This window comes from Lactuca saligna, chromosome 5, assembly GCF_052625555.1.
Source record: "Lactuca saligna cultivar CGN05327 chromosome 5, ASM5262555v1, whole genome shotgun sequence".
Taxonomy (NCBI): Eukaryota; Viridiplantae; Streptophyta; class Magnoliopsida; order Asterales; family Asteraceae; genus Lactuca; species Lactuca saligna.
Genome location: NC_136421.1, coordinates 48,301,172 through 48,318,457, shown reverse-complemented (window position 1 = coordinate 48,318,457; position 17,286 = coordinate 48,301,172).

Genomic DNA, 17,286 nt, shown 5'->3' with positions numbered 1-17,286 from the left:
TTCCGCCGTTCTTGGTTTTGGGGTGTGACAGATTGGTATCAGAGCATTGTTTATAGTGAAATTAGTATATCAACCCATAAAAGATATACTAACTATAAATACAATGGGATTAAAAATACTTTGACCAAGAGTTTATACTTTAAATAATAAAATATTTAATTAAGTATACGTGCCTGCATTCATACTAAAATCAGTATCACTAGGACAGTACAAAAGAATTACGATTTTTGGGCAACACAGGTGGACTTAGAGACATATAGTCAAAACTGGGAAGATATAGCTTGATCAACTATATTATCTGAGGGTTGACTAGCATGTGCCTAAGTGTAGTTATGTGGTTGCAACAAGTCTAAAATCTTACCAACCCTACCACAATGAGAACAGTAGAACATCACATTAAACTTAAAATACTATAGGGGTATTTGGTGTTACTATAAGTACTTCATACTTGATAACTAAATGGGATCTTCATTACTAAGTTGATAGTTGCTAAGTGGATACACTAAGGCTGTATGTAATTAGGATGTTATAGATTTAGAATCTGTGAAAATTTTACTTTACCCCTATTCTGTGTGAATTTGGAGTTAAGATCACTTATTCGAAGGCCTATCCTGTTTCGATTACATATAACTGGTATGCACTTCACAAATAGCGATGTAACTAATGAAGATTTTCTAAATAATTATCTAGATAGTTCGTCTAATAGTTATTTTCTTACCCTAATTCTCGCGTAGATAACATGGAGGGACTCCATCCCCACGGCAACCAGTACCTTCCGACTGAGGTCATTGCTGGATGGTTTGAAGAAGAACCAGAGAATGATCATCCAATCCCTGTGAATGATCACCATGATGAAGACCTTTCGGACGATGCTAACTCCGAACCCGAAGTTGAGAACCTACCCCAGACAGCTCCCGTTCCAATTCCTAACCCTCGTCTGGCTTTTCATGGCCCGACGCCTCCATGGGTGGAATGCTTGGAAACATGGAGCCAAGGACAAGATCAACCCATGCCATTTAATGGTAACCGAAGCTTTTATGACCTGACTAATGGGGGCTCAGCAGATAGAATCTTGCCAATCTTGGTCCGCAGAGAGGCCCGAAATGAGATTCAAGGCATGACAACCCTACATCAGATCACCAAAGTTGTTGCTGATGCGAGAATGCATACCCTCTGCACCATTCGTCTAGAAGATGATCGCGAGAGATCAGAGAGAAACCATGAAACCCTGCTGCAAGCACTAGCAGAATCACGAGCCGAAGTCATAGAACTCCGAGTGCGCCAGAGGGTGTACGAAAGACACCTACTAGATGTAGAACGTCAACTGGCTGAACTGAGAGTTCACCATAGGGATGACCGTCGCCAGTAGTAGATGTTTTACTTTATTTTCCTTGATTAAAAGGAATCGTTGTTCTGTATATGCCCGATGTGGCATTTTCTATGAAATTATCTTGTACTGTAAGTACTTTTGGTTAGGTCTTTATGCTGTCAAGGACTATCTTCTCTAGATATGATGTAAGACCTTTTACAAGGTCATTCCCCCGAACTTTTACATCATGAATATCAAAGATATTGACAGTCGGCTAACTTCTATGTCATTCTTTATTCAAGTACTCTCATCATACTTTCATTAGAGTCTATCTGAAACATGCTTTAGTCAAGTCATTGGACTATAGTAATTTAAGTCCGGAGACATTTCCAAGTCTCTTTTAGTGGTTGGATCCTGTTATTCACCAACCATCAATACCTCGGCTTGAACGACAAACATCTTGAGACCATTCTACGAACACACTTCCACTCAGTGCTAGGACTGCATCATAGGGATGTAGGTCAAACCTCCGTGAACATACTTCCAGTCCGTATTAGGACTGCGTCATAGGGATGTAGGTCAAACTCTTGAGAACATACTCTTACTCTTTTCTGGAACGATCGAAGTACATCTAGGATCAACCAGAATCGCTCACAAAATCCTTATCTTTCGTGTTACAGAATCATGTCGTCATCCGGAACCAATCAGCCGAGCAACGAAACCTCTACCATTCCTATGGATGCCACTACCTTCCAAACCATAGTTACAATTGCTGTAATGGCTGCCGTGATAGCAGTCCTTGCACACAGTAGCGCTATCAGCACAATCAATGCTGATGAGGGGGTTGAAGATTCCGATCGTAGTATCCACACAGGAAGTCGTCAAACAGTAACAGTCACAGGCTCGCAAATCCAAAAAACAAAGAACAAGAAACGAAACCGTCAAGCCCAGACAGAACGCAAGAAATCCCAAAGGCTGGCCATGCAACAACAACAAATGGAAACCCCTGCCATCCCCGTACCGAGCAGGCCATACGAGGGAAAAGTCTTGAAGTGTGATAAGTGTAGTTTCCATCATGATGGGGCTTGCCATGAGATGCAATGTTGCAATTTCCTAAAAATAGGGCACCATGCTCGTAGCTGTGGAGCACCGGCACAACCCATCACTCAAGTCCCTATCATCGGGACCAACCCTACACACAAAATTAGTGATAAAGTCGAACGCTTTAGGAAGAAATTTCCAAGGTGGAGTAATGAGGAAGGCACTCGTGTCCACATAACACTGGCTAAACACCTCACTTCCACCACCAATGTTGGTGTTGTCCAGATATATCACCAATACGGTGAAATTGGACACCTCAAGAAGGATTTCCCGATAGCGAAGAACTCGGGTGCTGATGGGAAGGTTCTCAGGATCACATCTGTAGGAGAAACTGCATCGGACCCTCGTTAATGTAATTTAGGCGTTTCGTTGTAACAGACTTATAACCCATCCAAAACTAGTGCAACTAGAGTCTTACCTTTTGCGAGATCCTGTCTGTATATGGATGCCCGTGCTGCGTATACTTGTCTTTTGTAGTATACCTTATTCGCAGCAATAGTCTTGTAGTAAATCTAAAGTATTGTAACTCTGTTCATGGTTGCACGGCTGTGTTTTGTCTGTAAACGTCTTATGTTCAAATCTAATGTCTTTAAGTTTCTGTATGATTCCGACATTATCATACAACTAGATTCAATTTGATCCACACCATACCAGCTTCTTAAGTACATCTCTTTATCAGTAAACATCTTTTTAGCGAAACCATCATATCAGAACACCGAAGTACTCATGCCTGGAGTACCTCATAGTTCTTTTCTTTTTCCGAAGAAATCCCCAAAGTACCACTCGTGCAGTACGTCAAGTTTAATCCAAGGATTCATGCGGTTGATCTATCACTGAGGAATGTATACATAAGAGTGATATATAATCAAGGTTCTACAAGTTTAGAATTGATGATTCCACTTTAGCTTGTTCCCCTATGGGATGAGCTTAAAGAAGAATCAGTTATTCCACTACCTTTTCAATCTTAATTATATACGACTCGTATACACGATATAGTGATCGTTGAACCAAGTATGAATTCTAATATGAACTTCAGGACGGAGAACTACCCAAGCCTGCGAGTAATCGCATCGTCATGTGAACAAACTTAGAACCCAATACGACTCCTGTAAACAGATGGCCCTATAGTCTAAACACCTACGGAGATACAAGAACAGCCCGGACAACTTAGCGAACTACACAAAAAAAATAGAATTAGAAGACTAGGCTTCTCACCCTAGAGAACTATGGTCTTATTCTTCCAGAGGTCGATGGATTGCATCGTATGTACCTCGGCTATCGAGGACCCCGTCCATAATTTTTCCATTAGAAATCGTTGCATCTGTCTCGCATGGATGAATTGGTTGAGCAAACGCAAGGAAATAATTACTTTCAGAAATGGACCTGAGATCCGAATATCACCAGTTTGAGTGTGAGGGAAGGATGTCCGGAAGACTACCTTCCAAACTCGATGTGGAAACTTCGAGTCTGTAGTAATACCCCTTGGATAGCACCCATATGCCCGAAGCATTCATAAGTTTAATGAATAGAGTCCGTATTTCTAACTTGGATCAGTTCGTCATTCTCCATGTAACGACTTACTTATCTACCCTCGTAGTAAGAAGGAACCCGCGGAAACATTACCTTCGGAGATACTTTTTGTAAAGTTCTTTGAACAGGAGTTATGTAATTGAAGAGTCAAAATTTCCTAAGACACACTATTAAGTGGTGTGGAAATTCTTGAGTACTCTGTCAATTTATCAAAACCGTTGAGAATTTGTCGACACCAGAGACGTCTACAGGAATTCGCCAAATTCTAGGTCTTACAGACCTACTGTCATAGTTCATCCAGAACTCCTCGCAAATCAGAGAAACCTTTACGACTTTGACCCAGCAAGGGGTGGCCCTTGACTGGGAAGATAAACAAGAAAAATAAACCTTGGAGATTCCAAGTGAGAGACAAGGTTCTTTAGGAAAACTCACTCTGGGAATAGCTTAATGCGCTTTGTAAAGCGTGGAAAGCTAAATCCAAGATAGTTAGGACCTCCGAGATTCTTACCAGAATCGGTCCTGTACCTCACAGACTAAACCTACTCCGCGAACTCAATAGCGTACATTTTACCCTTCGCATCTCGATTTTGAAACCATACCTTTCCGTTAGGACTCTTGTATGTCCACTCGTTGAGATCCTCGCCTTCGTATTAGAACTGTAGTGACCCTCGACAGAGAGGTCAAGCGAACAAAGCAACGCCATTGCCATTTAGTGAAGGTTCGTCGGGATACCAACCGAGGACCCAATTTCACTTAGGAGCGCGAGAACCAATCGATTAGAAAGTTTCCACCTCATGACTCGATCATTCATGCCTACTTCCTTACCTAAATTCTAATTTCGGGACGAAATTCCCTTTAATAGGGGGATGATGTGACAACCTGGAATTTTCATTCGGTCAAGCCCTAAAAGTCAATCACTTCATATTATAAGTCAAGTTCACTTTTACTTGTTTCTAGGAAAAATAAAGTTCGTTTGATTATTTTAATATTATTTTTAAACGAACGGGTGAAAGAAAGTGTCGTCTCGGATTTTGAGTTTTAAAAACCGCAAACACCTCGCGTCTTAGAAGTTCCCGGCCAAAATAATTTGTTTGGGTCGGAAAATCGTCCCAAAAATCCGTAAACGCATGTTTATCCATGAGTTTACTCCCCAAGTCTATCCATTTGTGTTTACTCCCCAAATACCCAAAAGAGTAAACTCTAAAATATCCTTTCAAGTATCATCCTTGATTTTGTTCTAGATCTTCAAACTAGTAAGTGTTCTAACCATTTCAAGTTGGTTTAATACTTAATCTAGTGTTTGTGCATCTATTCATCCATTCATTTTTGTGTTTTGATTAGTTTTTCCAAAACACCAAGAACACACACTAGTGTTCTTGGACTTAAAGTTCATTTCAAGCTTCCACAATGTAAGTACTTCTATCCTAGAGTCATTTAAAGCTAGCTATACATGTTTATACCAAGGAAAAGTCCCAAGAACACCAAGTTAAAGGTGTTCATGGTTTTGGGAGGTCCCAAAACCGTAAACACCAAGTTTAGGGCCAAAATGGTGTGTTAAGGTGCCTAGATGCTTCACAATGCCTTAGGGACTTGTCTAGATTCATCCTTGATGAGTTTATCACACACAAAAGCACCAAAATCATACATTTTTATGTGTTTACGGTTTGGGGATCTCCCAAAACCGTAAACACCCCAAATGATGTGTAAAAGTCCTATAAATGTCCCACAGTTGTTCCTTATGTCTAAATCTAACCTAGACTATTGCCATGTTTGAGCTAAGGACTTGAAAACTGCCAAATAACAAACTTATGAGTTTAAGGTAGTAAAATCATGAGTTTAAGGTAGTAAAATCATGAGTTTAACGTAGTAAACGCATGGAGAAATGGTCCTTAGACCGTAAACTCCATTTAGGAGTGTTTTGATGCCACACAACACTTTCTAAGGCTAAATCATGAAATAGGAATGCTTGGAATAGCTTAGAAGACTTCAAAACAACAAATGGTCAAAAGGTTAGGAGTTTACGACTGTAAACTCAAGGGGTGTTGGTCCTTAGGGAGTAAACTCATTTTAAGAGTGTTCCTTGAACCCCAAACACACTAGCCTTTCCCTACAACACTTAGATGCACTCCTTAGCACTTATAACACTTATGCAAAGTGTTTGTCATCTCCTAGAGTTTCTTGACTTTTTATTAGTTGTTTAAAGACTAATTGTTTATATGCATATGTCCTCATATGTAATTAGGATCTTTGTGTGTGTCTAAGTCTTCACTTGACACCAAGCACTTACCCGACACTTCCATCCGATCCACTCGCAACAGGTGAGTTCATACCCCTTAATCAATGTTTTAAATGTTTTTAAATACTTTATGGGGGGATACAAGTACAATCATGTTACTTATTATATCAATCACATGTGATTAATAAGCAGCATTCAAATGATTGGCTACTCATTAGCCGTTTTACCAAAAAGTTTCCTTCAAATGTTTTTCATAAGCACTTATTATGTTTAAAACTCTTTATTAAACTGTACATTTTACTCTGTATGTTTCATTCAAACTCATTTACAATTGTGTTTCAAACAAATGCTTCTTTATACTTAAGTTGTTTTATCAAACCCATGCCTTTAAACCGTTTTATAGATTGACATCAAGTCGATCTTTTCTTAGATGATAATTATGTTCAAAGGTTTTACAAAACTTATTTTATGCTTTTATATTATCAATTGCATGTATGTATATGTATAGATATATAAGAAATGTTTAAAAGACTTAGGAAGGCTATCCACCCTATTTCCTTTTCGCGCTTGAGATGTGGTTTGGTGGGACATCGGGTATCCATCCGAAGGTTGTTTAAATGTTAGTTATATATCAAATGTACATATATAGTCATAAAGGTCCTTCCAGTTCATCCAGTTCCCTTGGGTAGCAAGGGTATACATCCATGTTCATACGTACCAGTTACATTACTAGTAAGCTACCATATGGGTAGTTTAGGAAGATACTAGAACTATTACTAGAACACGATATCATACAATGAGTCAGTTCATTCATGAGTCAATACTTGCTAGATAGAGAGAACAAACATTACAGCTAGTACACACAGTACATTACTATACATGCAAGAGAGAGAGAAAGAGAGAGAACACACGTTATAGCTAGTGCACACAGTACATTACTATACTATTACATAGATACATCTACATGAGTACATTTACATGAATACGTTTACATATACGATGATAGGACAGACGTCACTAGGTGCTATAGCATGGAACAAGTTCAGGATCTAACTATACCGATGAATCACAACGTAATTGTGATAGTTATATCGGGTATACATGATCATAGTAATGTGGATGTGTCACGACATGCATATATGCATGGGCGTGTAAAGGTCTCAAAATCCCTTTGACAGGGGAGCGTCTACCCTAGGATCTAGCCATCACATTATACCTTATCCCTCAAATAAGGCAATAGGAGTACAGAAGTATTTATTTATTACAAATAGTACAGTACTTAGAAGAATTACCCTAGACTTGAGGTAATTGGTATGGTTGTAGTTCGACACTACACCATAATACTATTTCATTTTCCCGTTACATTTACTTCGTGAACATTCACACGACGCACGGTAATGTAGAAACTATATTTTTGGTTAATGATAGTCAGAATTGGGAAAATACACACTCTTACAAGAGACACACACACATACATTAGATGCCCTAGTAGAAGGCTACATTTAGAACAATTAAGTCTTGGTAGAAGACTCCCTTTTATAATAGTAGGAATCATAGGGATTTCTAGGGTTTTTCAAACGTTTACAGTTGTTTTACAAACATTTTTAATACTTACAATTCATATACATTTTCGATGCTTACAGTTCATATACATACAAATACTTACATACAAATTAAGACACTAAAATACTTATGATATCACCAGCTTTAAAGCTGATACTCTCTTTCAAAATAACTTGTATCCTCAGGTCAACCATAGATAGGTACCGATGCAAGGTTTAGAGAAGATGAAGCTCGTTCAAGACTCATCTTTCATTTTGTTTATACTTTAGTGTCTATTATAATTTGACAGAACACTTGTATTAAAATTATAGTATTAATGCAATGGATGATGTTGTTGCTTGTTTACTACTTTTCATTATTGTGATATTGTACATGACGTCCTCCGCCCCAGAACGTTTCCTCCGTTCTTGGTTTTGGGGTGTGACATGGAATCTGTTCAATCTTATAAGTATGGGTCTTGTTTAACCGATCATGAGGATAATTCCTGTTTTGAGTAAGGTGGCCTTTTCGATTATCTTTGGTGCTTCTCTTCTTTTTGGATGAGATTATGGATTTCTTAAGTATGTGTGTGGGAGTGCTCCTTGTGAGCTACAAGAGGGCATTGAGCTCTTGGTTCGAATTATGTGCATGGTTCTCTTGGGTTTTAATTTCCGATTTGGATCAAGAGTGCAACCTTTATCCTATCCACAGGTTTTGTGCGACTTTTTTTCGTAAGGTTTCGCTTGGTAGCTATTTTGTGGTGCTTAATTAGCATTGTAAGGGAGTTATGTAGGTCCTTTTAAGGTAATGGAATGAGGTGGGTATCTAGGACCAGAGTGTTGGGCCATTGATGCGATGACGACAATGTTAGTAGGTTATCAGGAGCATTCTAATCATGGGTTGAGGGCCAGGGAGGGCATACCAGACTCATGTTGTGGGCTTAGAGGCAATCCATACCTGTGTTGAGGATCTTGCAGGGGTATTCTAATCATAGACTGTGGGCCTAGTGATCTTAATGGTTCATTTCTTCTGCTTGGAGTGCTTATTGATGGGGGCGGGCAAGTTGTAAAGCGGTTCATTGGATAAAGGAAACAGTAAGGGTTGGGGAAAGTATCAGTCAGGTATCATAAAGTCTTGGTAGGAAGTTTGCATTATAATTCCAGTTGTTCGCGAGCTACTTTTAGATTGTGATTCTCATGTTAGAAATTTATTATGCAGTCGTAAGTCATCAAGTTCTTAGTGATTGTATCGAGTAGGTGCCTAGGTGGGGGTGCACCAGAACCGGTAAGGGTTGTATGTATCACAAAATTTCATGGTTTGATCATCGTTGCTAGTCAAAGTTGTGGTTGGTAATGGCATAACAAGATTTAAGGGTTGCTAAAATTTTGGGTTCATCATATGGTTCGGTTTTGGGTTAAGTGCGTAGTCAGTGTGTTTCGAGGATCATTCTTCATGCATCTGGTAATGCTCTAGTTATGGACAAAGGGTAGATTCAAATGGATATTTGTTAGTTTTAGGGAAGGTTCCGTGAAGAGGTATCATAAGTAGTCATTTTCGAGTAAGCTTTTGGTAGGAACTCGTGTTGTGAATCGTGAGTGGGACCATGAAAGGTCCGTATCCAGAGCGAAGGGGGTTAAGAAATTTGTATATCAAAGGCATCAATTGGAGGATTCAAAGTCTAGCTTATGTTTTTGCACTCTAGGGTGGCTTCATCTTGTGAATGAAGGGAAAGTGATGAGGTCTCGGGCTTTTAGCAGCAGTGTATCAGCCCGACAGTCGAGGAAGTCAGTATTTTATATCTCTTATGTGTTTATGGAATTGTTATCATCAAAGGTTGGATAGATTGTTCGATGGATATGTGTCATGGTTTTAGCAATCAGATCAGTTTAGGAGGTCCGTCAGGGAGTCAGACCAATTCGATACCCAAGTGCGGATATACATGGATGGGTCTTTGCATGGGATCATGGTTTATTCTTCTTCAAGTTGGCAGTTTCTATTTAGGATTGATTGTTTTGGGAAGGTCATTTATGTGCATAATTTTTGGGTGCGTTCGTTAAGTGTTTGTTCTGGTTATGAGTGTTAGTAAGGAACGATTTCGAGGACAAAATCAAAACTAAGTGGGGAAGAGTTGTAACATCCGAAATCTTGAAGAGGAATTGTTGAGAAAAACCGTAAGTCTAGGTCAACTCGACAAGTTGGAGGGACCAACTCATCGTGTTGAAGATGGATGGATCGCGAAGGTTTAATGAACTAACTCTACGAGTTGGGGAGCCTCAACTCGACGAGTTGGCAGTTGGGAAGGAAACCCTAATTTTTAGGGTCTTGTACTCTATTTAAAGCTCTTAAGTCTTTCTTGTGGCCTCCTCATCATCCTCAATTGTTGTCCAAACTCTAAAACGACTTGTAGCCTCCATTCTCTAGTTTTTCGAACCTTGGAATGAACTTTGGTGTTCTTTTTGTGCATTGTGAAGGAAATTAGAAGATATTGAAGTTTCTAGCTTGGAGAAGGAAGTCTTGGACCCAGAATCACTCCATTTCTTGTAGTTACTTTAAGGTATAAATTTCATACCTTAACTTATGGATGATTAGATCTCCTTGTTTTGGGTTTTGTTGTGTTTTTGCCTCTTTTTGGGGATGATTATGGAGTAAAGTCATTTTAGGGGTTGTTCCTTCAGATTTGAGTTGGTTTGGTACCCTTGAGCTTAAAGGTGCAAAATTTATGAGGATTTTTGTGTTATGAAAGCATGAATTCATCTAGTGAGTCCATTCCAAGCTTAATAGATTCATTTAGACATGCATGAACGTAAAGTTGGCAACTTTATGCAGTTTTCTAGCTCAAGGAAGTCAGATCTATGTTTTTGAGTCATGTGCTTAATGTGCTAAGAGGTGAGTTTTTGGCGAACTTAGCGATTTTGTTGGATAAACCCGATGAGTTGGCTCAGTTTTCTCCGACATATTCAGACTGATAGAGGAACTCGGTGAATTTGTAGGCAACTCAGTGAGTTGACTTGGTTTTTCCTGATCTATGTAGTTGATGGAGGAACTCGACGAGTTGAGTTGAGTCAACTTGGACCATTGACTTTGACTTTCGATTTATGTGTTTGACCAAGTTTGTCCCAAGGGGTACTTAATGGTAATATGAATTGTAATAATGAAAATTATGGGCTTAGGATAAGGTCGATATGGGGTTGGGCCCAATTTGGAAAATTGGGCCATTAGTGGGCCTTTGTGGATCTTTTGGTTTTGGGCCTCAGTCTTGATTCATGTGGAGTTAGGGGTAAAATGGTCATTTTACCCCAAGTAAGGATTATGGATTATAGCATGGAACCTAATTGCTAATTGGATGTATTGTTGGTTTTGATAGCTCGGGAAGCCGACATGGCAGCAGCTAAGGATTTCTTCAGTAAGCTTCTGCATTCGAGGTGAGTTCTTCTCACTGTACTTTTAGGTCGATGGCACCAAGGTCGGGCCATTAGATTAGATATCCTGTTATGTGATAGTTTGTTATTGTTCAGTAGTGATCTGTTAGATCTGTATCCTGGTTTATATGATGATGCTATGAGTAGTGATATATAGATCTGCTTGTCTACCTGTAGACTGTTTATATGTTTATATGTATATGTCGGCATGTTGTGTTAGGTTAAAGTTGTACTACTCCGTGTTGTAGCCAACAAACCCTGAGGCATTCCAGATATAAGTTGAGGGCTAGGTAGGGCATGCTAGGCTCATATTGAGGGCTCAATAGCATTCCAGATACAAGATGAGGAGCCGATAGGTATGCCAGACTCGTACTGAGGGCTTGAGGGTATTAGAGCAATCTAGATATGAGCTGAGGGCCGAGTGAGGCATGTCAGACTCATATTGAGAGCTCAATAACATTCTAGATACGAGCTGAGGACCCGGTTGGTATGCTAGACTCATACGGAGGGATGAACATTGATAATTAAGTTTGATGATTGATCTGTATAGGGAGCAAGACAGACATAAGGACAAGCCAGTCTTATGTGGTGGGCTCAGGAACAAGCCATATATAAGTTGTGGGCCCGATAGGCAAGTCAGACTCATATTGTAGGCTCAGGGGTAATCCAGTCTTTTAGCTGTGGACCTAATGCATGTTGTTATTTGTAATGTTATTTGTTTGGGTATTGGTACTTTGGGGGAACTCACTAACGTTCGTGCTTACAATTTTGGTTTATGGTTTCAGGTACTTCATTGGATCGTGGCAAGGTGAAGGCATGACAGTACACATCGTCATGTTTTGGACTTATAATTTCTAGGAAACTCTGATAATGTGAATGTTTTGAAAATTATGTTGAAAGAGATTCTGATTTTTAAATAATGTTTTGGGAACAACGGTTTCTGTAAACACTTCTATAGGAAAATGGTTGTTTTGAAAAGTTTAAATTTATGAAATTTTTATAGATGTTACAAAATACAATTGATCCCATTTTATGTTGTGTTTTTTCTCTATTTTTTTAGTCGAACAAAAAAGATTGCCTTGACCTCTCCAAGTAGTATAGATGTATGATCTAGTGTTCAGTTGTTGAATATTATTCATTCATGATTTTCCAAATTAACCATAATGTTGAGAAAAATATGACATGTAGTATTTTTTGCATCATCATTAGATTTACCACATATCCAAATTTTAACAGTGTTTCTCTGATATTGGACACGTTTTGTTTTCAATGTGACACCAATCACAAAACACAATTAACCTTTGATGTCACACTTTAATAAGAGGTATGTAACATCTACTTTTTTAGGTATTCATCTTTAATTTAAAATCGTTTGATTAAGAGCACATTTTACTAAAATGTAAAAAAAAATATAGAATAAACATTAATCTAACACCCTTTATCCAAGTATTTTTCCATTTATACCCTTAGTATGAAATTTATTTGCAAATTGGTCCCTTAGCTCCTTAAGTGAAAAATGTGTGGGTTTGTTAAGTACGTTGGCCATACTCAATGTACACTGGGCGTACGTGGCAAAAATCCAAACCCTAATTTTTAGGGATTGAACCCTATTTAAGCATCATTATCTCATTGAGACCCCTTCATTCATCAACCTCCATCTCCCAAGATGCCCCTTGCAAACCCTGATCCTTAATGTGTGCATTTTGAGCTTGAAAGTGTGCTTTTAGTGATCTTGAAGGAAGAAGAAAGAAGTAGAATCAAGTCATCAACTTGGAAGCTCAAGGCATCTTAGATCCAGAAGTATCTTGCCCTCAAGCTTCATATTGAGGTATAAATCTTGGATCTTGATGTGTTATATGCTTAGATCTTGTTAGCCTTGAATTTGTGTTCATTTTGGTCCCATAAGTTTGGTGTTTATGAGTATGGATTACTCTAACTAGAAGAGTTATCCTTTTAGACATTTTTAGGTGTTAGGAACCATAAAAATGTGCTCTTGGATCTTCTATCCCTTCTATGTAAGAGTTATGATGTCTTAATGGATTAATAAGTTAAGGTTTTAGCTATTGTACCTTTTCTACCCATGAAAAAGTCATAAAGGTGGAAACTTTATGACTTAAGACAATGTTTTGAGTCTAGATCTAAGTTTGGATGGAAAACCCTTAAGGATTAAGCACTTAATGAGAAGAAATGGGATCAGAGGACGTATGCTAGGCATACCAAGTGGTACGCTGCGTGTACGAGGTTTGTATCCCATATTTTGGCTAAAGTCTCGACTACGCTCGATGTAATGGCTGAGTACGTTAGGCACACTCAGTCAACTTTGACTTTTTTCCTTTCTGACTTTGACCTTTAACCAATGGTTAACCAAGTTTGACTTAGGGGCATTTTGGATTTTTTGAGTTGTAGTTTGAGTTAACTAACTATTTGTTGTATAAGTGATTTGTAGAGTTGACTCTTGGAGCAACGCTCTTTTTTACTATCTTTTCAGACAATGAGGTGAGTTTTCATCACTGTACTTGTGGGTTGAAGGCACCAATGTCGGCTCACTAGGTTATGTATCATGGTATATAGGATGTTGCTATGTTATATTGATCTACTAGATCTGTATGACTATTTGTTTGCTGGTTATATGTTTATCTTTTTCATATGTCAACACAGTGTGGTTGGGTTGAAGTTGTATTGCTTTGTGTTGTAAGCCAACAAACCCGAGGTATCCAATCGGGAGATTGTAGGCCAAAATGGCAATCCAACCGAGAGGTTATGGGCTAGGGTAATCCCACCGAGAGGTTGTAGACCCAATATGCAATATGTATGATAATCTAACCGAGAGGTTGTAGGCAAGGATAATCCAACTGGGAGGCCCAACATGCAATTTGTATATTTGTTTGGTTATGTGTCGTACTTTGGGGGAACTCACTAAACTTTGGCTTACAGTTTAAGTTTTATGTTTCAGGTAATTCAGATGATTGATGCAAGACAAATGTTTAATCGTGCACATCTTCCAGATTTTATGAGATTTGTTCTTAGGATACTCTGATTTGTGATTTTAACAATTTGGGAACTATGTTTTGTAAACATTTATGGTTTTGAAAAAAAAAATGAAAATTTTACATTTATTTTTAAGATGTTACAAATAAAAACATGGAATACGACAACTCATGAAATGTGATTTGATTCGTGAATATGTTTAATGAAAAAATACAATATAATATCATTTACGTAATGTATATAAAATGGTATAAAGATTCAAAACATGTAGAAAATTCAATGCCAAATACCTATTAAGTTCAATTAAGCATCAAGAATGGTTTGCTATATGCGTTTTTTTATTATTATTTATATACATATAGATTGAAAAAAAATGATTCCAAGTTGCGAGTGTAGAAAAATAATCAGGTTAAGATGTGAAAAATAGAATAAAGTATTGAGAAAATGTAGATAAGGGCACTTAGCGAAACAATTTCATTTTCGCAAATTGTGTAAAATTTTGAGTGAAAAAACGAATATTTTACTTGTTAGAATACAATTTCCGGGAGCATTAAGACAATCTCCAATACATCACTATTCCCCATAAATTGAGTAAAAAATTAGACAAATAGTGTTTAATCTCCAACCTTACTTTATTTTTCTACATAATATTTTATCCCAATAAATATATTCATAGATTATTCCATTTTTTATAACTTACATATATTGTCAAATGCATCTCTCTACAAATTATATTTTAGCAAATATATATTATATTTTTTTCCTTACAAAAGTATTACAAATTATATTATTATAAATAAAATGTTTATATATAATAAGTGTAAATTAATTATTATTTTATTATAAATAATTATTAAATAATAAGATTATATTTATAATAAATATATCAAGATCACGATCATATTTGATTATTATATTTTATAAATTATTTTATTGTGTTTCAAGTCTTTATTATATATTTAACTTTTTTTATATGAATTCGATAAATAAATATTAAACTATATATTTATGATAGATTTATATAACTTAGTATATACCATGATATTACAAATATTAAATATTGCATTTAAATTATAATTAATAGATAAAAACAAACTAGAAATGCGTAAAGCAAAAATGAGAGAAACTAAAATTGACAACCAAAACTTCAACTCTATTTTTTGGAGATAGAAATTGGACAGGATTGTAGGAGCATAGGGGAAGAAATATAGGGAAAAATAGAGTTTAAGGGTGGGTTGGAGATGCCCTGAGAAGAATAATATGAGTCTTAAAATTACTTCTAATTAAAGTGTTTGATTTTACAGTAAGAACAAATAAGAGTGAGAACAAACAGGGCTGATCCCGATATTATGAAGGCCCTGTGCAATTCAACAAAATAATGGCCCTAAAACACGAAAAACCCTCACATTTAAGCAAAAAGAGTATAATTTTTCATATTCTATTGAAAAAATACATAAACTAAAATTTTATTCAACATAATACACAAAAAAATTGATTCTACATAGAACAACCATCATTCTAATATTCATTGTAACTCAAGTAGCAAAGTATAACATCTTGTCCTCTGAGAAAACTATAAAAAAAAAAAGTCAAAAATGAAATCAGAGAATTATATTACACTATCAGAAAAGAGAAGTTTGATTTTTCTTTTCTAATAAAAAAAACTAGAAATAAAAAAAGTTACCTTCTAATTTTTGACACTTAAAAAAAATCTGAAATTAGAAACTTTTTGTAACGCTTCGATTCTCAGGTATTGATGTATGTATGAATCTTTTTGGGTTTCTGGATCTACTCGATAAGTTGGTTGCCCTACTCATCGAGTGGCAGTGGGTTAGTCCGCGTGTTTTAGTGATCTACTCGTCGAGTCCAAGAGCGAACTCGACGAGTAGGAGCTAGCAGATGAAAACCTAGATTCCAGACATTTCACCCTATTTAAAGGATCATTGGCCTCCCCCAACCTCCCCTTTACTACTTCTTGTCCCTCTCAAACCCTAAATCGAGTGTGTGTGTTCTTTTGGTGTTTTCAAGCTTGGAGGAGGAGTTTTGGAGGAGGAAACACTTGGAGAAATCAAACAAGTAGAAGAAAGAACTTGTAGGATTCAACATCTACATCAGTGAGAATCCAAGCTATTCAGGAAGAATCAAAGGTCCAACTGATCGCCGCATCTGTCTTGTAAATATGCAGTTACGAATAATCCAGCCAAAAAGTAATAGGAATTAGACATCTCCAACGCCCTTCCCCGCCTTTTTTTTTTAATCTGGGGTGAAGGACGAAGAGGAAGAGCCCACTTTCATATTAAATTCATGATTTCATTAGCTCCTTCAGGATGGGATTGACATATGGAACCACTGACAGTGAACCGTTCGTCTACCTCAGGTCTTACACTGAATGACCTCTCTCATCTAATGGCTCGGTACAAGGCCCCTAAATGACCGCTCAAAAGGACATTCTCTATAAGGTATTAGACTGTTTTCCTTGGCTCATGTTCATCAAAAATCTTTTTTGGATGGGTTTTATGAAAGGGGTTTTATGTTTGAGCTAAGATCTGAAGTTGTAACTTCAGATCTGGACTCCCTTTGACCTTTACATCGATAAAGTTATCAGCCTTGCCTAGTATGAGCCTTCCTTCAAGTGTGAGACTTCATTACTGTTGGGTTTTGTACAAACAATCCTATGTGTGCATGCAACCCTAGAATTGGATCTATGTTTTCACTATTAGATACACAACATTATGAACACATAAAGAAACCCTAATACTAGCATATAAGTAATCATATTAACATAAGAATAGGTTTATAATATTACCTTGATTGTTATGTAGCAATAACAATCCCAAATCTCCTTGTATTGACTTTGGAAGGCTTAGAGTCACAAGTGTCACTCCTCTAATGGCTTACAAACACCAAGAGCAAATGGAGAAGGTATAAAGAGAGAGGAGAGAGGTTAGAATTCGTCCTTAGATGCTCTAGGGATCAAGTCCACGAATTCTAAGGCCTTAGGGGTCTTTATATAGGGTTAGGATTAGGGTTTTAGTCCTTATCCTTATCTAGTTGCTTGTCCACCAAGCAACCATAAGATAAGTCTTAGAAACCCTTATCCTAGTCGAATTCTAAGGCATTATCACCTTAAATTCGTTCACCATATATTTAAGATAATCCTT